The following is a 25,288-nucleotide window of genomic DNA, read 5'->3' on the forward strand; positions in this document are numbered from 1 at the left end:
AACTGTTCAGAAGTCGCTTTCCGAAAATCTCACATTATTCAAAGTACAGAACGTACGTTAATGGCATAAGAAGTTTCAAACACATCCTTGGGTCATAAGCAGACAGTCGCAGATTATAACGGACACAAACGGACCAAACAAACTGAATAAGAGGAGCCTCGGGGCTCGCGGGCCCACCTCGGGTCAACTTGAGGCGGCGGACACAAATCACAGACTTTCGGCTCCATAGAGCCATCTACGGAAGTTTCGAGGAGTTTCGGACACAACAGCACAAGTTATGGAGGTACGAACATTCTTTTAACCAAATGCGACAAAAAGGGTTCAATCGCGCTGAATGAATAGTGCTCGAACTTGAACTTCGATTTCCAAGAGCAGGGTTATTCCCGAGGGGCCGATCTTAACCTAGTATGTCTAGGACATGCCAAAAGAATGATAGGTAGGCTTTACATACCTGGTTGGCGCCTTACGCTCCTCAAATCGCAATTCCCGTTTCGTCCAGAAACTGCAAATGGTCACTTTTACCAGTTACTATTCATGAGAATTAACATTTTAGTCTTTGGGCTATATTTGGCTACCGAAATTTCGGCAGCACTTCCCCTATAAATCTAACACCCCCGAGACTTAGCTCGGCTCAAAATACAACGAAAACAACAGCCCAAACATCATAAAACCATACAAACCACAATCATACTACATTAACTTCAAAATTTCACTTTAATACATAAGTTGGCAAATTCTTGACTCAACTTCAAAATTCCAAATCTATTTCCACATTAGTCCATTCATTCACTCATTCCCAATTATTCAAACACACTACATACAAGTTCCAAATCACATACAAACATCCCCAAAGTTCACTACTTTCCAATTTTCATTCAAAACACCAAAAGTTACGACGAACGTTCTAACTTGCGTCGTTTCATTCCAAATTCGTTATCATCAACCATAAATCCTATTTAAGGTCTTTAGTGTCATAAATATACTATGATATACACAAATATACCAAAGGTATACGCTTTCCGATAACGTCCGAAATTATTTTCTAGCACCAACTCAATTCTTTAATCGATCCTTTACGACATAAAGATCACAACAACACATTATTCAAACTAAACAAGATAAAATTCTTATGGCTTGCACCACATGGAACTCACGGCCAAACACACCCTTTTTTCCACACACACACCATGCACAAACACAACTTCATCCCACAATCTTCACACTAATCCAATCACTAACACATATACATCCATTTCATAACATTAAAACATAAAAATCTTACCTTTTTCTTGAATTTCCGACTTGTCGCAAACGTCGCTCTTTCTCCAAACTACTTGTATCACGTCGGAGAGCGTCTTGAGTACTTTACAACTATGTGAAAATCAAGATTTTTGGATCAAACACAAGGCTTGGGAATTATTTCTTTTTCCCCTATTTTCTACACGGCCGAATGCCTTTTTTTGGGTGTTCTAGAATTTTTATGATTTGTTCTTGATATCTACTAAGGTTAGCATGATATATATCCAAATAGGAGTCATGTGCATAGCACATGACTCTTTAAAAGTGGGCTTGGGCTTGCCTCTTGGCCGGCCACTTCAATGATTTGGGCCTCAATTTTTGTGTTGCATTTTTCTTGGCCCAATCCACTAAACGTCCCGTTTTGTAATTCCCGAAACTAATTTCCGAAATTCTAAATTTACACTCGGCCTTCACCAATGTCTCAACATTAAGAATTCCATAACCAACATAGCCATATTCACCAAAATCAAGTTATGTCCTTATAACACACAAGTCGAAATTATTTCTCAATTTCCAATTAAACGAAAACACGGGACATAACATTCTCCCCCCCTTAAGAACATTCGTCCTCGAATGTTGAATCGACCTCATGGGTGTCGTACTACTCCGGGAGGGTTCTCTTGATAGTTGTCCTTTATTGATCTTTCCGACATGGCTCCTTTACCAACATTAGGGGGCAAATTTTCACGTCACTGACTCAAATGCCTTCATAATACACTTTCTCATACCCCCACGTGATTACCGGTCCACACGCCATATTCTTGTAATGGACGAACGCTTTCCAGACATCATAGTCAATATCATTTTCTTGTCACACTCCTGAGTTTCCTTACCGCATCGTCGTAATCTCACTTTACTTCATATCAGACACTTCATGCCAAACAGATTCAGAACTAAAGCCGGACGCACATAAGCATATCGGACAGATTCATAGTCAACATCAAAGGTATAGAAGTATATCAGACAGACTGAAATGTGTCAAACAAATCTGGGCTCGGAGTTAGACGTACAAAGGCGTATCGGACGAATTTGTAAGCAGGATCAACACACGAAGATACACCAGACAGATTCACAATTGAAGTCAAACGTATGGACTCATATCGAACGGATCCGAAATCAGAATCAAATATACAGGATTGTTTCATACAAAGTTGTGACTAGTCAAACCGAAGTGTATCAAACACACACGCGGTCAAAATCAAACGCACCGAAGCATATCAGACGGATTTATATCCAGATTCAGACCCACAGAGGTGCGCCAGACAGGAACGGATTCAGAATCAAACGCACAAAAGGTTCATCGGACGGGAACATAGTCGAACTCAAAAATATAGAGGCGTACTAGGCAGAGCCTTATCAGACTCGGAAATGCAAAAGCGCCACAGATAGGATGTCAATTTAGGATCAAATCATTCCTATTAGGGCTTCAATAATTCATGATAATTCCCTTTATTTGCAAACTCACTCACCAAGTCGTCACACAATTTACTTTGCGTCTTACGTACCAACTCCTTCAAGGATTCCAATCACTCACACTGCTTATCTTTTATTTATCACAACATCAGTTTCCGGGGCTCGGCTCTCAACCCACCTGGCACTGAATGAAAATCATACACACACATACACATACACGTACACATACACACACTTATTCGGACCTTACTGGAGAAAATCTCTGGCTGTTATGGCCCGATCCATAAATATTAGTGCCGAGGAACCTACGGCCCGATCCATATAAGTTAGTGCCATGGAACGTACGACCCGATCAATCTCCAGACAAATCGTATCACAAACATACCACATCATCAGAACATATCAAATGCCATATCACATCATAACTCCATAGACGGTAACCGGCCCTATGGCGAGGCCTCGGAAACCGTAACACATCATACTTCCGAATATGGTATAGCGTGCACGATCACAAAGCCGGCCCGGGTACCGACGAACGAAATCATAGCGAATGGCACGAACGGAGTAGTGCAGAAACCATATGCATATCAAAAGTAATTTACAAGACTCGACATATAATTACATATAGGCATATACCGACGCCAGAAGGCTCGGAGTAGGAGTCAGGTCGATCAAAGTTAATATATGGAAGTTACGAAGTTCCAAACTGCAAAACCTTTGAAAAACAATTCACAGGTCACTTTCCGAAAATCTAACATCATTCATAGTGCAAACGTTCAATAACGATATAGGAAATTTCAAACGGACCTTTGCGTCATAGGCAAATGATTACTTTTCATATCGAACGAAAATGAGCCAAACAAACCAAATAAGGGAAGCCTCGGGGCTTGCAGGCCCACCTTGAGTCAAATCGAGGCGGCGGACACAAATCACAGACTTTAGGCTCCATAAAGCCATCTACGAAAGTTTCGGAGAGATTCGGACACAATAGCAAAAGTTAGGAAGGTTTGAACATTCTTTCAACCAAATGTAAGGAATAGGTTTCAATTGCGCTGAATGAATAGTGGCCAAAATTAAACTTGGATTTCCAAGAATAGAATTATCCCCGAGGGTCCGATCTTAACCTAGTATAACTAGGACATGCCAAAAGAAGGAAAGGTAGGCTTTACATACCTGGATTGCACCTTACGCTCGTCAAATCTCAATTCCCGTTTCGTCCAAAAACTGCAAATGGTCACTTTTACCAGTTACTATTCATGAAAGTTAACATCTTAATCTTTGGGCTATACTTGGCTACCGAAATTTCGGCAGCATTTCCCCTATAAATCTAACACCCCCGAGACTTAGCTCGGCTCAAAATACATCAACAACAACAACCCAAACATCATCAAACAACATAAACCACAATCAAGTCATTCTAACTTTAAAGTTCTACCTTACTACACAAGTTGACAACTTTCATTCAAACTTCACAATTCCAAACTTACGCCCACATTATTGTATTCATTCACCCATTCAAGATTATCAAAACCCATCCCAATTACACTCCAACAATATACAAAATTTCCCGAAGTTCATTACTTTCCATATTTCATCCAAAACATCAAAACTTACGGCGAACATTCTAACTCGCATTGTTTCATTCCAAATTCATTAACATCAACCATAAGTCATATTTAAAGTCTTTAGCATCATAGATATACAATGATATACACAAATATACCAAAGATATATACTTTCCCATAATGTTCCGAAATCCTTTTCCAACGCCAATTCAATTCATTAAATAATCATTTAAGTTATAAAGGCCACAACGACGCAACTAACAAACTTAAACGAAATCAAATTCATCTTGTCCTCCACAATTCATGGCTCACGGCCACATACCAACACATGCACACACACGGCTTTCTACACACACATCCAAGTTACGGGATTCTCGTCTATTCTCAATCCTTAACACATTCATATCAATTCCATAACATTAGAGGGGCAAAATTCTTACCTTTTCTTAAGTTTCCGACTTGTCGCAAACGCGCACCTTCCGCCAAACTAATTGTACCCCGTCGGAGAGCGTCTTGAGTACTTTACAATATGTGAAGAACAAGGATTTTTGGATCAAACACAAGGCTTGGGAATTTTTTTTTGTTCTTATAGGGGTTCTCGGCCGAGAGCCTTTCTTTGGTGTTGCTCAATTTTTTTTTTGTGTTTTGTTTTAGTTCTAGATAACTCCAAAGGGAATATGGATATATATCCAATTATAGGTCATGTGTATATCACATGACCTTTAAAAAATGTGGGCTTGGACCTTGTCTTGGCCGGCCACTTCAAGGCTTTGGGCCTCAATTTTTTTGTTGTCCAATTCTTGGCCCAATTCATTAAAAGTCCCATTTTGTAATCCCCGAAACTAATTTCCGAAATTCCAAATTTACCCTCGGCCTTCCCCAATGTCTTGACATTAATGATTTCATAACCAACATAGTCACATCAACTAGAATCAAAATATTTCCTCATAACACACAAGTCTTAATTATTTCTCGATTTCCAATTATACGAAAACACGGGACATAACATTCTCCCCCCCTTAAGAACATTCGTCCTCGAATGTTAAGTTGACCTCACGGGGCGTCATACTACTTCGGAAGGGTTCTCTTTATAGTTGTCCTTTGTTGCTTTTCCGACATGGCTTCTTTATCAACATTACGGGGGGGGGGGGGGGGGGGGGGGGGGGTAAATAAAAATTTTCACATTACTGATTCAAATGCCTTCCTAATACATCTTCTCATACCCCACGTAATCACCGAACCATACGCTATGTTCTTGTAATGGACAAACGCTTCCCAGACATTATAATCAATATCATTTCTCGTTATACTTCTGAGTTTCTTACCACATCGTCATAATCCCACTTCACTTCATACCAGACACTTTATGCCAAACAGATTCAGAGCTAGGGTTGGACGCGTATAAGCATATCGGACGGATTCATAGTCAACGTCAGAGGTACGGAAGTATGTCAGACAAATCTGAGATCGGAGTCAGACGTACAGAGAGGTATCAGACAGATTCGAAATCAGAATCAGACGTACAGAATTGTATCATACAGAGTCGTGATCGAAGTCAGACAGACCGAAATGTATCAGACATACGAAGATGTATCAGACAGACGCGTGATCAAAATCAGACGTACAAAGGCATATCAGGCGGATTTATATCCAGAGTCAGACATACAGGGGTGTGCCAGACAGAAACGTATTCAGAATCAGACGTACAAAAATTCATCAGATGGGAACATAATCAAGCTCAGAAATACAGAGGCGTACTAGGCAGAGCCTTATCGGAATCGGGAGTGTAGAAGTACAACAGATAGAATATCAAATTAGAATCAAATCGCTCCTATTAAGGCTCCAATGATTCATGAGAATTTCCCTTTATTTGTAAACTTGTTTGCCAAGTGATCATACAAATTGTCTTTCGAGTCGCTCATCGGCTCCTTCAGAGGTTCCGCTTATTCACACTCTTATTCTTCATTACTCACAATATTAGTTGCCTGGACTCGGCTCTTGTTCCATATGGACACCAAACAAAAATCATACACACACACATACACACACTTACTAATACCTTACTGGCGAACGTCTTAGACTGTTGTTCAAATTCGTTCAATTTCCCAAGCGGTGGTGTACCCTTTTCTTTTTGCCCATTTAGTCCGCCTCGTTCTGCGCGACTCCTTTAAGGGCACTAATTACTCCACACATTCTATTTTTCTTTTGGTTACCCCAAATTTCCATTTATATTTATCATACTTTCACTTGTGAGAAACTTTGCATTACTTCCCAGGGGGTCACCCATCCCAGAATTGCTCTGGCTTGAGCACGCTTAACGCCGAAACTTTCATGCATTTTGACGCATTAGTGCTGATATAATTTCGTCAATTGCCCCGCACGACCTTTGTCACGAAATTTTGGGGCCAATCGGGGTCTTAGCAAATTTTTTTCTTTTTGGGAAGTTTTCGTAGTGGGTCCCACTCCGACCCAAAGAGGTCGTTTGCTCTTCTGGCTATATGGTTTATCGCTTTAGCCTGTCAAATTCCCTATATTCGCCTCCCACATGAATAGATGGCTGCCTCAAATATTTTCATTAATTCGGATTCTTACCCTACTTTTACGGACACGCAGAAAGAGAATATCGCGTAATATACTGGAATACAGACCTATCATTCCACATATTCATTCAGGAAAAGGTTAGTAATATACCTGGGTCTGCGTCTGGTGATGCCTCTGGGTCCCGCCGACCAGTCAAAGCGTATATGCGGTTCGAGGGACCGCTAGAATCTGAACCCCCACCACGGCCTCTACCGCGGCCCGCTGGTGCTGGCATACCTCGCCCCGTGGAGCGCGTGGCCGAAGGGGTAGATGGCGAACCAGCAACGGATCTCGTCGGCTGTGCTGCGCTACCAGAACAGCCTGCCCACGGACAATCTCGCATGATATGGCCCTGGCGGCCGCAAGCAAAACAGGCCCCTATGGCCCTGAAGCACTCACTTGGGTGCGATCTTCCACAATACGAACACGGGGGCATAGGTGGCCTAGTCTGACCGGGGCCCCTGCTCGCCTGAGGACCTGGGGCTCTGGAACTCTGGTCTGCCCTGGACGGTCCTGCGCCATCAAATCGCTTACTAGCAGACTGTGTGTCCCGGCCTAACGGAGGGAAGTACCCACTAGACTGATACTGAGGCTGCCCGCCCCGAGAATCTCCAGAATACCCCGCTAATCTGGCCCTCTTGGGCCGTCTCCCATCATACTCTCTGCTGGGCCGATCTGCTCGGTGCCGGTTCTCCATCCCCTGGGCGTAGGCCTGTAGACGGGCAATGTCCATATCTGTCTGCAATGACACCGCCATACAGCCGTCGATCAAGTAACGATCCAACCCCATAACATATCTGTGCATCCGATCAGACATATCTGCTACCACGGCAGGTGCATACCGGGCCAGGGAATCAAACTCCAGATTATATTCACGAACACTTCGACCCCTCTGCTGCAGATGTAAAAACCGATCAGCTCACTCCCGTCGTAACTCTGGGGGCAGAAAGTGGCGGGTGAAAGCAGTCACAAACTGATCCCACGTAGCTGGAGGAGCACCCTCACCCCTGGGTAACTCCCAAGTCTCGTACCAGTGAGCGGCAACATCCCGAAGTCTATGCGAGGCCAGCTCAACCGACTCGGTCTCTGAAGCCCTGACCAAGTCTAATGCACGCCGCATCCCCCGAATAAAGTCATGGGGGTCCTCATCGGGCTTAGACCCGAAAAACTCTGGAGGGCCACATAATAAGAACTCCCGAACTCTCAGGCTGTCCCGCCTGTCATCATCATCATCGTCCCTCCGCCCACGTCTGCGAGCCTGTCCCGCTACTATTGTGGTCAACAATTGTACAGCCTCCCTCAGGGTCCTGTCCTCCGCCCCTGGCTGAGGAGCTGGAGTCTCAAGAGCGGGTACACGGACCTCTGGAGCTGCTGAAGGTCCTGCTCCAGGCTGTACTAGTGGGGGTGTAGCAGACCCCTCAGAATGAGGCACAACCTCAGGCAAATCATAAACACGAGCCCGGGTAGCTCGCTGTGCCTGACTAGTCTCTCCCATCCTCGCCTTGCCCTTCTGGGCCGCCGTTGCCTTCTTCGGAGGCATCACTGCAAACACAATAACGGGTCACATCAGAATCACCCTAATAGCACAGCTCTATCGCACGATCTAAGATTTCAAGGAAGAGTAACACCCTAAATGCCCTGTAGCCTCCTGTTTATAGATGTGGTGCACAACACATCGATAAACAAGACTCTACGAGACACGGCCTGTAGAAATTCCGAGGACAAACCGCTCTGATACCACTTCTGTCACGACCCAACCCCGTGGGCCGCGACTGGCACCCTACTTAGGCACCCCAAACAGACTCACAAACCAGATCATCACATTCAGACTCATTCAGACTTAACATACGTTATTCGAACTGAAGACTAATAGCAGACGTCACGCAAGCATTGAATGAACACTTATCTTAGGCGGTCGCCCGTGCAGGACAGTCATATCAAAATCAGAAAGGTGGCGGAATATACATCGCCCAAATGCACACACACACACGTACAAACTTATGGGTCGTCTTGGCCATAATAGCATACGGGCCGCTTAAGAACGTAAAACAAAACCACATACGAACACACCGGACCCACGACCCACAAATATGACTACAGGCCTCTAAAACAAAATAGAACATACGAACATATGACGGGACAGGGCCCCGCCGTACCCACACAGCCACAAATGTACAGAAACACCCACAGCAAAAGGTATGTACCAAAAGTTAAGCTCCGGATCAAGGGGAGCTGTCCAAAATAGCAGAATAGGTAGCCTAAACCGGAGGATCACCCAAACGAGCTTCTGTACCTGCGGGCATGAAACGCAGCTGTAACACCCCGTACCTTTAACGAAAGTTTTTACCACGATCCTAGACTTAGAACATCAGATAAAGAATGTGGAAATTGAAATTTTTCTGTTCAGTTGTGATATGGTGGTTTACGCCCATGAACAGTGACCGTATTTCAATTTACGACCATGAACAGTGCCCGTAAACTGAAACCAAGAATTTCTGAACATTCTGGAATTTGACATTTTGAGGTCATATGGTTAAATACGGACCGTATTTCACTTTACGGCCCGTATTTCAAAACGTATTTCTAATTTGGGAAAACTTCCTTGATGAAAGTTGTAGAGCATTGAAATACCTTTCCAACGGTATGTTACGGGGGTCAAACGGACATCTGTGCAAGGAGTTATGGCCATTTTACTGAAGCGACACAGTGCAGTCCAACGTGCAGAATACGGTCCGTAAATCAATTTACGGCCCGTAAACTGACTTTACGACCAGCAGTGTTCAGGTCGTAAATTTCACTTTCACAGAACAATATATATTCGTCCATATCAGTTCAACTCATTATTTTTCATTCCTTCAAACCCTAGAACGACCTCCTACTCTCCTCCAACATCAAGAACACCAAGGTAAGTCCATTCTAATTATTCCAACTCAATTCTAACATATATCCTTGTAATCTAAACAATAAATCATCATTCCTAATATAGGGTTTTCAAGAAAACCCATCTCAAGATTCAAGAATCAAGATTTGGGAAATCTTCTCCAAAATTCAAGTCTTTAATTCAGGTTTTGGAGCAATTAAGGGTTTGCAACATATTTCCTTCCAAAGTGATTCAAGCTAGGTTTTGGGTGTTCTTCAATAGAAAAGTGAATTGTTAAATCTTGTTTAACAAATTAAGGTATGCCTCTTTTGAACATACTCTTTTGATCGATTTTTTTTATAAACTCTTTGATTTTGATTCGTATGTCTCTTTTGAAAAATCTTATTTTGGAATGCATGACTTCTTTTCTTGAAGGTTCTTTATTGAATAGAAAGGGTGAACTTCTCATACAAAACCCTAATGTATGTCTAAGATTTTAATAATGTTCTTACCCTTATCATTGATAGATTTGACGGGTTAGAATAGAGAAAATGGCATTGAAAGCTCGGTTATGATTTTTGGATATCAAATGATTTGTGGGCTGTTTTGGTATGATTAAATGGATAGAATTAGTTGGATATTGATATAAAATAATTGTTGTGATTGTTGTTGATGTTGTTGTTCTTGAATTTGGAAGTATAAATATTATTCAAGATCCTTTAATGAATGAAAGGAAAAGAAATCTTTTCATGTTCCTTGAACTCTAATTCATGTTTAAATGGTGGTTAATGTGTGTGAGAGGACAAACCCACATTAAACCTAGATTGTAACAAACCCTATATATGTATGTGATATTATGAATGTTTTCCTCTATAAGATATGTTTAATAATGATGGTTAAGGGTTGGTAATGATATTCTCATTGATGATTTAAGACATGGAAATCTTTCGTAAAGAAGTTATACGTTTTCAAACATTGGTCGGAATAACTTATCCTTTCAATATGGCATAATGCTCCGTAATGATAATTTGACTACAAAGATGATTTCTTTTAGACAAGGTCATGCGTGTGTAGGGTCAAGCCCGCATCGAACCTTACACGAACTATACTACTTTGTGAAACTCGCTTTTCCCCATTATTGGATGATTGAACTTAAATCTTCTAAAGGTTAGACCTTCAACTTGTTTTGTTGTAAAATGGGTTTCTTAAACTTGAAATTTGAATAAGATATTTGAATAAGATTTTCAATCGGTGGTAACTTGAAATGCCTCTATTTGGGATGATGACTTGAGAAGTGAGGTTCGGCCCTAAGCCATAATTGATAATTTAGTAATATGACATTATTTGTATTTTTGTTTGTGTTTTTGTAACTGTATGGTAAAGTTGTGTTTGTCCAGAGGACGATTAGCCTCCGTGGTTTCCTAACCAGGAGTATCGATTGATTGATTAGTTTGCCTATGAGTGGCTTGCTTTCTATCTTGTTTCCTGTGAGTGGCTTGTAGTGATATAGAATTCGTAAGTGAAATTCTTGGCATGGTAAATGGTAAAGAGTTAAATTGATATGCCTTTCGTTGATCGATATGTGTAATGAACTTAAATGTTATTGACGGTATGACTGTTTTGAGACAATTGGTGAATCGGCTTCTATGCCATGGACTTTGTTGTTCTGTTTGCCTTGCTATTCGGGAGGAGGAGTAGCCACTATGGATCCTAGTGTATTAATTGCCTTGCCATTCGGGAGGAGGAGTGGCCACTCCCGGGTTCGCTACCTGGGGTGCATTAATGGCCTTGCTATTCGGGAGGAAGAGTAGCCACCGTGAATCTATATTTCGGTGTATTGCGCAGTGTGCCTAGCCATTCGGGAGGATGAGTGGTTACCGGGGATTTCATATCCCGGTGTGTTTATGCCTAGCCATTCGGGAGGATGAGTGGTCACCGAGATTTTATAATTCGGTGTGGTGAGTTGTGACAAGGGAACCCTACGGTCATTCCCTCGATGTGATTGATTCTTGGGCTTGTGTCAGTATGTAAAATATTCGTATATGTGTAATATTCGTAATCTCTCATGGAACCGTTGTTGACAATCATGATCAATTTGAAAGGCATAATTAAAAGTTGTAACTTAACAAAAGACTTCATAATTGATTTTTGATAATTCTTATGGAGATACACATGTTGAATACTTGTTTCTATATTGATTAATGGATTTGTAAACTGTTTAACAAATGATATTGAGAATCACAAAGTGGAATGGCTGTTTTTATGCTATCTTTTTCAGAACTGATTTCTTTATATATTATTATATTTTATTTTCATAATACTTGTTGTCCCCGAGGCACTCACTGAGTACAAAAGTACTCAGGCATACCATTGTTGTTTTTGATGGTATGTTAGGTAACGAAGAAGAGCAGGTTCGTGATACTTTCGACGCTTAATAGGACTTGCTACTGCTGTGGATTTGGTGAGCCCACATCCTTGTTCGTGGGACACTTTCCGTTTCATTTATTATTCTAGATTTCCGGGCTGCGTCCCGAAGTTTGACGATTGTTATGTCTCTTAGAAGCTCCATAGATAGTTGTCAGAATTGTTGGTAGATTGTCAAAAGTCTCGTACGACTTAATGGGTGTTTGCCACGTTGATGGCCATTGCTTATAAAGACTTCCGCTGATTTAATTCATGTGTTACATTTAATTTATAAATTGTTGGAGGCGAATATTGAACCTGGCGGGTTCAAGTATTATTATTATGTCGTTTAGGTTCTTCCGATGTTGTTCATGACGTCGGATGCCGGTCACGTCTAGGGTGGGTTTTGGGGCGTGACAGCAGCCCCCCGAAGAACAGGGGGTCAGTACGGGAGAAGTACTGAGTATGTAAAGCAGAAAGTACAGAAATCACAATCCTAACTGGAGTCAGAAGGAACAAACACAAACGTCAAAGTAGCAAGTCAAACCTGTACGGAAGATAAATGTACAAATGCAAATAAAAAAAAATCATGTATAGGGCTTAGGAACGTGGTCACCCCTGACGCTGGTGCCACAACACATCATACTCCAGAAGTTTTTCAAATCTCCGTACAGTCTCCAGACAAATCGTATCACAAACATACCACATCATCAGAACATATCAAATGCCATATCACATCATAACTGCATAGACGGTAACCGGCCCTATGGCGAGGCCTCAGAAACCGTAACACATCATACTTCCGAATATGGTATAGCGCGCACGATCACAAAGCCGGCCCGGGTACCGACGAACGAAATCATAGCGAATGGCACGAACGGAGTAGTGCAGAAACCATATGCATATCAAAAGTAATTTACAAGACTCGACATATAATTACATATAGGCATATACCGACGCCAGAAGGCTCGGAGTAGGAGTCAGGTCGATCAAAGTTAATATATGGAAGTTACGAAGTTCCAAACTGCAAAACCTTTGAAAAACAATTCACAGGTCACTTTCCGAAAATCTAACATCATTCATAGTGCAAACGTTCAATAACGATATAGGAAATTTCAAACGGACCTTTGCGTCATAGGCAAATGATTACTTTTCATATCGAGCGAAAATGAGCCAAACAAACCAAATAAGGAAAGCCTCGGGGCTTGCGGGCCCACCTTGAGTCAAATCGAGGCGGCGGACACAAATCACAGACTTTAGGCTCCATAAAGCCATCTACGAAAGTTTCGGAGAGATTCGGACACAATAGCAAAAGTTAGGAAGGTTTGAACATTCTTTCAACCAAATGTAAGGAATAGGTTTCAATTGCGCTAAATGAATAGTGGCCAAAATTAAACTTGGATTTCCAAGAATAGAATTGTTATGTCCCATGTTTTCGTATAACGGGAAATCGAGAAATAATTACGATTTGTGTGTTATAAGGAAATATTTTGATTTTGGTGAATATGACTATGTTGGTTATGGAATCATAAATGTTAAGACATCGGGGAAGGCCGAGGATAAATTTGGAATTTCGGAAATTAGTTTCGGGAATTACAAAACGGGACGTTTATCGAATTGGGCCAAGAAGAAATTAGAACACAAAATGAGGCCCAAAGTTAGTGGGGTGGCCGGCCATATTGGCTAGGCCCAAGCCCTTTTTAATGATCATGTGCCATGCACATGATCTATATTTGGATATATATCACTTAAGCCTCTTGGAATTATCAAGAATCAAGATCAAAACAAAAAAAAAATTAAGAAAGCACCTCAAAGAAGCTCTCGGCCAAGCTTGAGAAAAAGGAGAGAAAAAAACTTTCCCAAGCTTTGTTGTTGATCCAAAAATCTTAATTTCTACATAGTTGTGAAGTACTCAAGGCCCTCTTCAACGGGGTATAATTAGTTTGGCACAAGAACCTCGTTTGCGACAAGTCGGAAATTCAAGAAAAGGTAAGAATTTTGCCCCTCTAATGTTATAGAATTGATATGAATGTGTTAAGGATTGGGAATAGACGAGAATCCCGTAACTTTGGTGTATATAGAAAGCCGTCGGTGTGTGTGTATATTGTATGTTGGCCGTGAGCCTAGGAAGAAGAAAGTGGTGTGAATTGATCTTGTTTAGTTTGTATAATGTGTTGTTGTGATCTTTATGTCGTAAATGATTGATTAATGAATTAAATTGGCGTTGGAAAATGATTTCGGACATTATCGGAAAGTGTATACCTTTGGTATAATTGTGTATATCATTGTATATTTGGGGTGCTAAAGACTTTAAATATGATTTATAGTTGATATTAATGAATTCGGAATGAAACGACGCAAGTTAGAATGTTCGTCGTGAACTTTCAATGTTTTGAAGAATTATGGAAAGTAATGGATTTTGGGACAATTTCGTGTATGGCTTGGATTGTATTTGGGATGTGATTGTATAAGTTTGAATGAGGAAAGGATACAATTATGTAGATATAGAGTTGGAGTTTTGGAAGTTTGAATGAAAGTTGCCAATTTAGGTAATAAAGTAGAACTTTGAAGCTAGAGTGGTTTGATTATTACTTGTGTTGTTTGATGATGTGTGGGCTGTTGTATTGATGTATTTTGAGCCGAGCTAAGTCTCGGGGATGTTAGATTTATAGGGGAAATGCTGCCGAGATTTCGGTAGACAAAAATGAAGTTAAAGGCATTTTTAGGCCTAAGAATCTCAATTGGTAACTTTGACCATTTGCAGATTTCGGACGAAACGGGACTTGACTTTTGGGAGAGCGTAAGCTGTCTGTAAGGTATGTAAAGCTTCCCACTTCTTCGTTTGGCATATCTTAGTGTGATAGGCGAATATGGGAACTTCCGGAGCATTTCTGCTCCTCGAAACCCGATCCACAGAAAAGTTACTATTCATTCAATTCAATTGAAGCCTAAGGGCTCTATTTTGGCTAGAATGCCACCAATCGTCCGAAACCTATCGAAATGTGGTCGGGTAACTTAGAAATGATTATGTATGAACTTTTGGCCCCTAAATGTTCGTAAGTTATGTTCGCCACCTCAATTCGACTCGAGGTGGGCCCACTAACCCCGAGACGCCCTATTTGTCTTATTGGGCTGTCCTTTTGAATAAAGTTTGAAATGATACCTTCGATTTTGGAACTTCCTCCTACGGGACGTGTTTTGAATATTACGATACGCTAAGTTACGTCTTGAGCTATACGTACTATTTTGGAAACGTTTTGTGAAATGAAACCTTGTATCGACTAAGTATTCGATTATTTTGTATTATGAAATGACTTATGGGATTACTCTGTTTTGAAAGACTATTTTGAAGTATGATTTGCATTTGTTTGCTCACGACTCCGCTCGTGCCTTATTATGACTTCGTTCACCGGTTCCCGGGCCGGTTATGATTCGTGCGCCTTACAATAATTCAGCCGTATGCTGTGTTACGGTTCCCGAGGCCTCGCCATAGGGCCGGGTTCAGTTTGGAGTTATGCTGTGATATGGCTCGTGATGCGATACGCTCACCTCTGATTATGTTTGTGTTCGGGGACGTACGGAGATTTGAAACCTTCTGGTGTTATGCTGTGTGTGGCGCCAGCGTCGGAGTGGCGACCACGTTCTTAAGCGTTTGCATGATTTCGTTTGCATTATGTATACGTATATGATTTTGATACGGATTTGTACTCCATTTTTGTCATCTGATTTGCTTTCCGTTTTGATCTATATTTCTGTACTCCGTGCTTTACATACTCAGTACATATTTCGTACTGACCCCCTTTCTTCGGGGGCTGCGTTTCATGCCCGCAGGTGCAGATATTGGAGATCCTCCACTGTAGGCTTCACTCTTTGCTACTTCGGAGTACTCCTTCTTGACTCGGAGTCCCCCTTTTGGTACAGACTCTGTTTTGCTATGTATACTCTGTACATTTGACTATTTGGGTACGGCGGGGCCCTGTCTCGCCATATGTCTTTGTCTTGAGTTCGTAGAGGCCTGTAGTCATATATGTGGGGCGAGGGTCCTATATATGTTTGTTTGATTTTGTTTTCTGGTCTTAAAGCGGTCCGTTTGTTTTGATGGCCCTAAATGGCCCTTGTGATTATATTTGCACTTTTGACCGGCGATGTCTATTCCGCCGCTCAGTTTGGATCCGATATGACATTTTGATTTGTGCGACCGCTTAAGACATATTTGATAAAGATTCAGTTTGATATGACTTTTATGAATTTTTGGAATATGCTCGGATTTGGTAAATGAATATGCGGTTTGGTCTGGGTACCCAGATAGGGTGCCAGTCGCGGCCCACGGGGCTGGGTCGTGACAAAAGTGGTATCAGAGCAGTTTGTCCTCGGAATGTCTACAGGCCGTGTCTCGTAGAGTCTTGTTTATCGATGTGTTGTGCACCACACCTATAAACAGGAAGCTACAGGGCATTTAGGGTGTTACTTTCTTTGGAATCTTAGATCGTGCGATAGAGCTGTGCTATTAGGGTCATTCTGATCTGACCCGTTATTGTGTTTGCAGTGATGCCTCCGAAGAAGGCAACGGCGGCCCAGAAGGGCAAAGCGAGGATGGGAGAGACCAGTCAGGCACAGCGCGCTACCCGGGCTCGTGTCTATGATTTGCCCGAGGTTGTGCCTCATTCTGAGGGGTCTGCTACACCCCCATTAGTACAGCCTGGAGCAGGACCTTCAGCAGCTCCAGAGGTCCGTGTACCCGCTACTGAGACTCCAGCTCCTCAGCCAGGGGCGGAGGCTAGGACCCTGAGGGAGGCTGTACAGTTGCTGACTACACTAGTAGCAGGTCAGGCTCGCAGGCGCGGGCGGAGGGACGATGATGACGATGACAGGCGGGACAGCCTGACAGTTCGGGAGTTTCTATTACGTGGCCCTCCAGAGTTTTTCGGGTCTAAGCCCGACGAGGACCCCCATGACTTTATTCGGGGGATGCGGCGCACACTGGACTTAGTCAGGGCTTCAGAGACTGAGTCGGTCGAGCTGGCTTCGCACAGACTTCGAGATGTTGCTACCCACTGGTACGAGACTTGGGAGTTGTCTAGGGGAGAGGGTGCCCCTCCAGCCACTTGGGATCAGTTTGTGACATCATTCACCCGCCAATTTCTGCCCCCAGAGTTACGACGGGAGCGAGCTGATCGGTTTTTACATTTGCAGCAGAGGGGTCGAAGCGTTCGTGAATATAATTTTGAGTTTGATTCCCTGGCCCGGTATGCACCTGCCGTGGTAGCTGATATGTCTGATCGGATGCATAGATATGTTATGGGGTTGGATCGTTACCTGATTGACGGCTGTATGGCGGTGTCATTGCAGACAGATATGGACATTGCCCGTCTACAGGCCTACGCCCAGGGGATGGAGAACCGGCACCGAGCAGATCGGCCCAGCAGAGAGTATGATGGGAGATGGCCCAAGAGGGCCAGATCAGTGGGGTATTCTGGAGATTCTCGGGGCGGGCAGCCTCAGTATCAGTCCAGTGGATACTTCCCTCCGTCAGGCCGGGACACACAGTCTGCTAATAAGCGATTGGATAGTGCGGGACCGTCTGGGGCCGGTCAGAGCCCCAGGGTGGCAGGTTCACAGGTATCCAGGGGTCCCAGCCAGGCCAGACCACCCAGGCCCCGTTGTTCTCATTGCGGGAAGTCTCATCCTGGGGAGTGCTATCGAGCGATTGGAGCTTGTTTTTCTTGTGGTGGTCAGGGCCACTTTATGAGAGACTGTCCGTTGGCTAGCGGTTCTGGTAGTGTGGCTCAGCCGACAGGGTCAGCCGCCGGTTCATCATCTGCTCCATCTGTTGCACGCCCTGGAGGGCGAGGTATACCAGCACCGGCAGGACGCGGTCGAGGCCGCGGTGGCGGTTCAGGTTCTAGCGGTCCCTCGAACCGCATATACGCTTTGGCTGGTCGGCGTGACCCAGAGGCATCACCAGACGCAGACCCAGGTATACTACTAACCTTTTTCTGAATGAACGTGTGCAATGATAGGTCTGTATTCCAGTATATTATGCGATATTCTCTTTCTGCGTGTCAGTAAAAGTAGGGTAAGAATCCGAATCAATGAAAATATTTGAGGCGGCTATCTATGCATGTGGGGGGCGAATATAGGGAGTTTGGCAGGCTAAAACGAGAAACCACATAGCCAGGAGAGCAAACGACATATTTGAGTCGGAGTGGGACCCGCTACGAAAACTTCCCGAAAAATTTGCTAAAACCCCCAATTGGCCCTAAAATTACGTGACAAAGGTCGTGCGGGGCAATCGACGAAATTATATCAGCCCTAACGCGTTAAAATGCATGAAAGTTCCGGGGTTAAGCATGCTCAAGCCAGAGCAATTCTGGGATGGGTGACCCCCTGGGAAGTAATGTAAAGTTTTTCATAAGTGAGAGTGCGATAAAAATAAATGGAAATTTGGGGTAACCAAAAGGTAAATAGAATGTGTATGGAGTAATTAGTGCCCTTTCGGGAGTCGCGCAGAACGAGGCGGACTAAATGGGCAAAAAGAAAAGGGTACAACACCGCTTGGGAAATTGAACGAATTTGAATAACAGTCAGAGACGTTCGCCAGTAAGGTATTAGTAAATGTGTGTGTGTGTGTGTGTATGATTTTCGTTTGGTGCCCATGTGGGTTAAGAGCCGAGACCCGGCAACTAATGTTGTGATAGACGAAAGGTTTTACTAAACCGAATACATGAAGCGAAGCGGGGGGCGACGATCCGAAAGTTGTCAAGGGATAGAAAATCCCTAAGTACATTATAACTCAGTTTAGAATGACGATGTCTGGAAGAGAAAATGAGTATGGAGGGTAGGAAAGATGAAAGATAAGCAGTGTGAATAAGTGGAATCCTTGAAAGAGTCGATACGCGAGACGTAAGACAATTTGTGTGACAACTTGGCGAATAAGTTTACCAATAAAGGGGAAATTCTCATGAATTATTGGAGCCTTAATAGGAGCGATTTGATTCTAATTCGACATTCTATCTGTTGTGCTTCTGCACTCCCGATTCCGATAAGGCTCTGTCTAGTACGCCTCTGTATTTTTGAGCTCGATTATGTTCCCGTCTGATGAATCTTTGTGCGTCTGATTCTGGATATGTTTCTGTCTGGCACACCTCTGTATGTCTGACTCTGGATATAAATCCGTCTGATATGCTTCTGTGCGTTTGATTTTGGTCACGCGTATGTTCGATACATTTCGGTCTGTCTGATCAAGACTCTGTATGATACAATTCTGTACATTTGATTTTGATTTCGAATCTGTCCGATATGATTCCGTGCGTCTGACCCCGACTATGAATCTGTCTAATATGTCTCTGTGTGTTTGATTCTGATTACGAATCTGTCTGATACGCCTTCGTACGTCTGACTCCGATCTCAGACTTGTCTGATATACTTCCGTACCTCTGATGTTGACTATGAATCCGTCCGATATGCTTATACGCGTCTGGCCCTAGTTCTGAATCTGTTTGGCATGGAGTGTCTGGTATGAAGTAAAGTGAGATTTCGACGATGTGGTAAGAAACTCAGCAGTGCAATAAGGAATGATTCTATGATGTCTGGAAAGCGTTCGTTTGTTATAAGAATATATCTTATGGTTCGATGATTACGTGGGGTATGAGAAAATGTATTATGAAGGCATTTGAATCAGTGATGTGAAAAATTTACCCCCCTAAAGTTAGTAAAGGAGCCGTGTCGGAAAAAAAAAAAAAAAAAAAAAGACAACTATAAAGAGAAACCTCCCGGAGCAGTATGACGCCCCATAAGGTCGATTCAACATTCGAGGACGAATGTTCTAAAGGGGGGGAGAATGTTATGTCCCGTGTTTTCGTATAACGGGAAATCGAGAAATAATTACGATTTGTGTGTTATAAGGAAATATTTTGATTTTGGTGAATATGACTATGTTGGTTATGGAATCATAAATGTTAAGACATCGGGGAAGGCCGAGGATAAATTTGGAATTTCGGAAATTAGTTTCGGGAATTACAAAACGGGACGTTTATCGAATTGGGCCAAGAAAAAATTAGAACACAAAATGAGGCCCAAAGTTAGTGGGGTGGCCGGCCATATTGGCTAGGCCCAAGCCCTTTTTAATGATCATGTGCCATGCACATGATCTATATTTGGATATATATCACTTAAGCCTCTTGGAATTATCAAGAATCAAGATCAAAACAAAAAAAAAATTAAGAAAGCACCTCAAAGAAGCTCTCGGCCAAGCTTGAGAAAAAGGAGAGAAAAAAAATTCCCAAGCTTTGTTGTTGATCCAAAAATCTTAATTTCTACATAGTTGTGAAGTACTCAAGGCCCTCTTCAACGGGGTATAATTAGTTTGGCACAAGAACCTCGTTTGCGACAAGTCGGAAATTCAAGAAAAGGTAAGAATTTTGCCCCTCTAATGTTATAGAATTGATATGAATGTGTTAAGGATTGGGAATAGACGAGAATCCCGTAACTTTGGTGTATATAGAAAGCCGTGTGTGTGTGTGTATATTGTATGTTGGCCGTGAGCCTAGGAAGAAGAAAGTGGTGTGAATTGATCTTGTTTAGTTTGTATAATGTGTTGTTGTGATCTTTATGTCGTAAATGATTGATTAATGAATTAAATTGGCGTTGGAAAATGATTTCGGACATTATCGGAAAGTGTATACCTTTGGTATAATTGTGTATATCATTGTATATTTGGCGTGCTAAAGACTTTAAATATGATTTATAGTTGATATTAATGAATTCGGAATGAAACGACGCAAGTTAGAATGTTCGTCGTGAATTTTCAATGTTTTGAAGAATTATGGAAAGTAATGGATTTTGGGACAATTTCGTGTATGGCTTGGATTGTATTTGGGATGTGATTGTATAAGTTTGAATGAGGAAAGGAATACAATTATGTAGATATAGAGTTGGAGTTTTGGAAGTTTGAATGAAAGTTGCCAACTTAGGTAATAAAGTAGAACTTTGAAGCTAGAGTGGTTTGATTATTACTTGTGTTGTTTGATGATGTGTGGGCTGTTGTATTGATGTATTTTGAGCCGAGCTAAGTCTCGGGGATGTTAGATTTATAGGGGAAATGCTGCCGAGATTTCGGTAGACAAAAATGAAGTTAAAGGCATTTTTAGGCCTAAGAATATCAATTGGTAACTTTGACCATTTGCAGATTTCGGACGAAACGGGACTTGACTTTTGGGAGAGCGTAAGACGTCTGTAACGTATGTAAAGCTTCCCACTTCTTCGTTTGGCATATCTTAGTGTGATAGGCGAATATGGAAACTTCCGGAGCATTTCTGCTCCTCGAAACCCGATCCACAGAAAAGTTACTATTCATTCAATTCAATTGAAGCCTAAGGGCTCTATTTTGGCTAGAATGCCACCAATCGTCCGAAACCTATCGAAATGTGGTCGGGTAACTTAGAAATGATTATGTATGAACTTTTGGCCCCTAAATGTTCGTAAGTTATGTTCGCCACCTCAATTCGACTCGAGGTGGGCCCACTAACCCCGAGACGCCCTATTTGTCTTATTGGGCTGTCCTTTTGAATAAAGTTTGAAATGATACCTTCGATTTTGGAACTTCCTCCTACGGGACGTGTTTTGAATATTACGATACGCTAAGTTACGTTTTGAGCTATACGTACTATTTTGGAAACGTTTTGTGAAATGAAACCTTGTATCGACTAAGTATTCGATTATTTTGTATTATGAAATGACTTATGGGATTACTCTGTTTTGAAAGACTATTTTGAAGTATGATTTGCATTTGTTTGCTCACGACTCCGCTCGTGCCTTATTATGACTTCGTTCACCGGTTCCCGGGCCAGTTATGATTCGTGCGCCTTACAATAATTCGGCCGTATGCTGTGTTACGGTTCCCGAGGCCTCGCCATAGGGACGGGTTCAGTTTGGAGTTATGCTGTGATATGGCTCGTGATGCGATACGCTCACCTCTGATTATGTTTGTGTTCGGGGACGTACGGAGATTTGAAACCTTCTGGTGTTATGCTGTGTGTGGCGCCAGCGTCGGAGTGGCGACCACGTTCTTAAGCGTTTGCATGATTTCGTTTGCATTATGTATACGTATATGATTTTGATACGGATTTGTACTCCATTTTTGTCATCTGATTTGCTTTCAGTTTTGATCTATATTTCTGTACTCCGTGCTTTACATACTCAGTACATATTTCGTACTGACCCCCTTTCTTCGGGGGCTGCGTTTCATGCCCGCAGTTGCAGATATTGGAGATCCTCCACTGTAGGCTTCACTCTTTGCTACTTCGGAGTACTCCTTCTTGACTCGGAGTCCCCCTTTTGGTACAGACTCTGTTTTGCTATGTATACTCTGTACATTTGACTATTTGGGTACGGCGGGGCCCTGTCTCGCCATATGTCTTTGTCTTGACTTCGTAGAGGCCTGTAGTCATATATGTGGGGCGAGGGTCCTATATATGTTTGTTTGATTTTGTTTTCTGCTCTTAAAGCGGTCCGTTTGTTTTTGTTATATCCCGTATTTTTTAACGTCATATTATTAACTGAGGTGGGGCCCACACGTCAATATTTTTTTTGGGACACGTGACAAGTTATATGAATCGCATGTGTAAAGTAAAACACAACTTATGAAGGGCCTTGGGGCCAAATCAAAGTGGAAGCCCTCCAAATGAATCTTTTAAGAAAACGTTTTCGGATGACCTGATTTGGAGGGGCAAAAACGGCATTATAAGTCTGGAATTTGGGAAAACGCCCAGAAGTAAAAGTTGTAGATAATTGAAATATCTTTCCAACCGTAGGTCGTGGGCCTATAGGTGACACCGTGCGATAGAGCCAGCTGTAGGAGAGGAATTTCCTTTTTACTAACCCTTAATTTCAGCTGGAGAACAGTATCGACGTAAAGCAACAACTGATGATATTAGAGGCTACACAGTATACCGGTAAGCAATGGTGTGAAAGACGTATGTCGGACAAGGTGTTTGAAGTATGATTGATACGTAAGGGTAAATATTGAAGAGGAGAGTAAACAGGAATGTGTCACCGGTGCCGTTTGAGTTGGGCACGCAAGGTAAGTCTCGACCTCTTTATACTTTCATTTGAAATTGTTAGCCCTGTGTGGCTATGATGCGATATGATGTGATGTATATATACGTATATGTGTTGGCCCTGTGAGGCGTGGTTGGTATTTCCTTTGTACAGGTTTTGCGATAGTGAGAAATACAGAGGAACCTCTGCCCAAATTTTTCTAAAAATACGAGGAGGAAAATGAGATATAAATTCTTAACAAGTCTTGAAGGTCGATATCGATAGGGCAAAAAAATGCCTAACGATAAAGTTTCCTCTAATTGGAAGAATGCAAAGTGTATGACGGGCCGTCGAGAATTGAGCAGTTCGCTCACGCCTCAGAATTATATATGTATGCATAGAGGTAAACATTGAGGATTTACGGGGGCGGCCCGGTAACCAGAAAAGTAAAAGAATCTTCTCTAGATCGGGGTGAGACCCGCTACGAGAACGTTTTGAAAGTTGCTAAGACCCCGAGTTGCCTTAAATTATGTGACAAAGGTCGTGCGGGACCGTCGACGCAATTATATCAGCATTAACGTGTCAAAATGTGAGAAGGTTACGAAGTTAAGCGTGCTAGGGCCAGAGCAATTTTGGGATGGGTGACCCCCTAGGAAGTATACCAAAATGTTCATGAATGTAGAAGTGAAAGACAGATACGAAATCTGGGGTAACCCCAAAGGAAAGTAGAAGGCACTGAGCGATTGAAAACCCTAAATAGGTCGGGTAGGCCAAGGCAGACTCGGCTGGTGAAAGAGAAAGGAAACGCAATACAGCCCTTGGATCAGAGTAAGTTTGAAAAAGCATTTGGAAATATTTTGTGAGTAAAATGGCAGTAAATGCATAGATATGCATACGATGTCTCGTTCATGACTGTACCAATCTGTAGTGGGCCCCATCGGCCAGTGTTACGATATCAGAAGAATGTTAGCTAAACAAAATTCGGGAGACAAGTAAAAGGTGGGATGTAGAGATGTCATGAAGTAAACGAGTACTGAACTCGTTACAATAAGAGTGGAAGTTTCTGATGCGACAATATTAATGAAAAGGAGAAAAGTAGGTAAGCGGAGGAAGAAAAGATAGCGATTGCAACTTTTGGAAATCTTCGAAGGAAAGACGGGTACCTCCCCGGATGTATCAGGAGGACCCCATAAGGTCAGTTTAACATTCGAGGACGAATGTTCTAAAGGGGGGGAGGATGTTATATCCCGTATTTTTGAACGTCATATTATTAACTGAGGTGGGGTCCACACGTCAATATTTTTTTTTGGGACACGTGACAAGTTATATGAATCGCATGTGTAAAGTAAAACACAACTTGTGAAGGGCCTTGGGGCCAAATCAAAGTGGAAGCCCTCCAAACGAATCTTTTAAGAAAACGTTTTCGGATGACCTGACTTGGAGGGGCAAAAACGGCATTATAAGTCTGGAATTTGGGAAAACGCCCAGAATTAAAAGTTGTAGATAATTGAAATATCTTTCCAACGGTAGGTCGTGGGCCTATAGGTGACATCGGGATAAGGAGATATGAACTTTTTAAGGCGGAAAGGTCAAGCTGGGCAGTGAAATGGGCCCAACCCGATTCCAATCCGGGTCAGGCCCATTTCCTTGTTATTTAAGGGAGGTTTCAGCCTCCTCCTCCACATTTTCAGATCAGAAAAGATCCAGAAAATTCTATAGAGAGAGAGGGAGGAAAGACTTAGAGAGATAAATAAAGTTTGATCAAAATCTGAGCCCCGAATCCCGAAGCCCATGAAGAGAAAAGTGTTCTACGTCGCGTTGCCTTCGATTTGAGCTAAAAATCAACTAAAAATAAGAGGGTGGACGTGGTAGCTGTGCACTTAAGGTATGATTAAGGCTCTTTTTCATTGCCAACAAGTTTATTTAAAGTTTCAACGGAATAGAACGGGAAAATAGCGATATAAATTCGTCCGTTGGCATTGAAATTGATTGTAGAAGATTATGTCATTTTAATATGATTTTACGATATTATGGGAATGAAGTTGTTAAGATGTGAATTATGATTATGGTTGATGAAATTGGAAGGTGGAAATATGTTATGAATATGTATGTTGAAGATTTGAAGTTTTGG

At 42.4% G+C, this 25,288-nt stretch overlaps 1 long non-coding RNA gene across 1 annotated transcript; it reads left to right on the forward strand.

Moving 5' to 3' along the window:
* Positions 1–9,585: 9,585 nt before the first annotated feature.
* Positions 9,586–12,432, forward strand: LOC132625563 (uncharacterized). The gene is made up of 3 exons (XR_009576902.1): positions 9,586–9,762; positions 9,844–10,035; positions 12,112–12,432. It is a non-coding gene; the product is annotated as an uncharacterized LOC132625563 (long non-coding RNA).
* Positions 12,433–25,288: the final 12,856 nt, after the last annotated feature.

This window comes from Lycium barbarum, unplaced genomic scaffold, assembly GCF_019175385.1.
Source record: "Lycium barbarum isolate Lr01 unplaced genomic scaffold, ASM1917538v2 unchr_scaffold_05, whole genome shotgun sequence".
Classification (NCBI taxonomy): Eukaryota; Viridiplantae; Streptophyta; class Magnoliopsida; order Solanales; family Solanaceae; genus Lycium; species Lycium barbarum.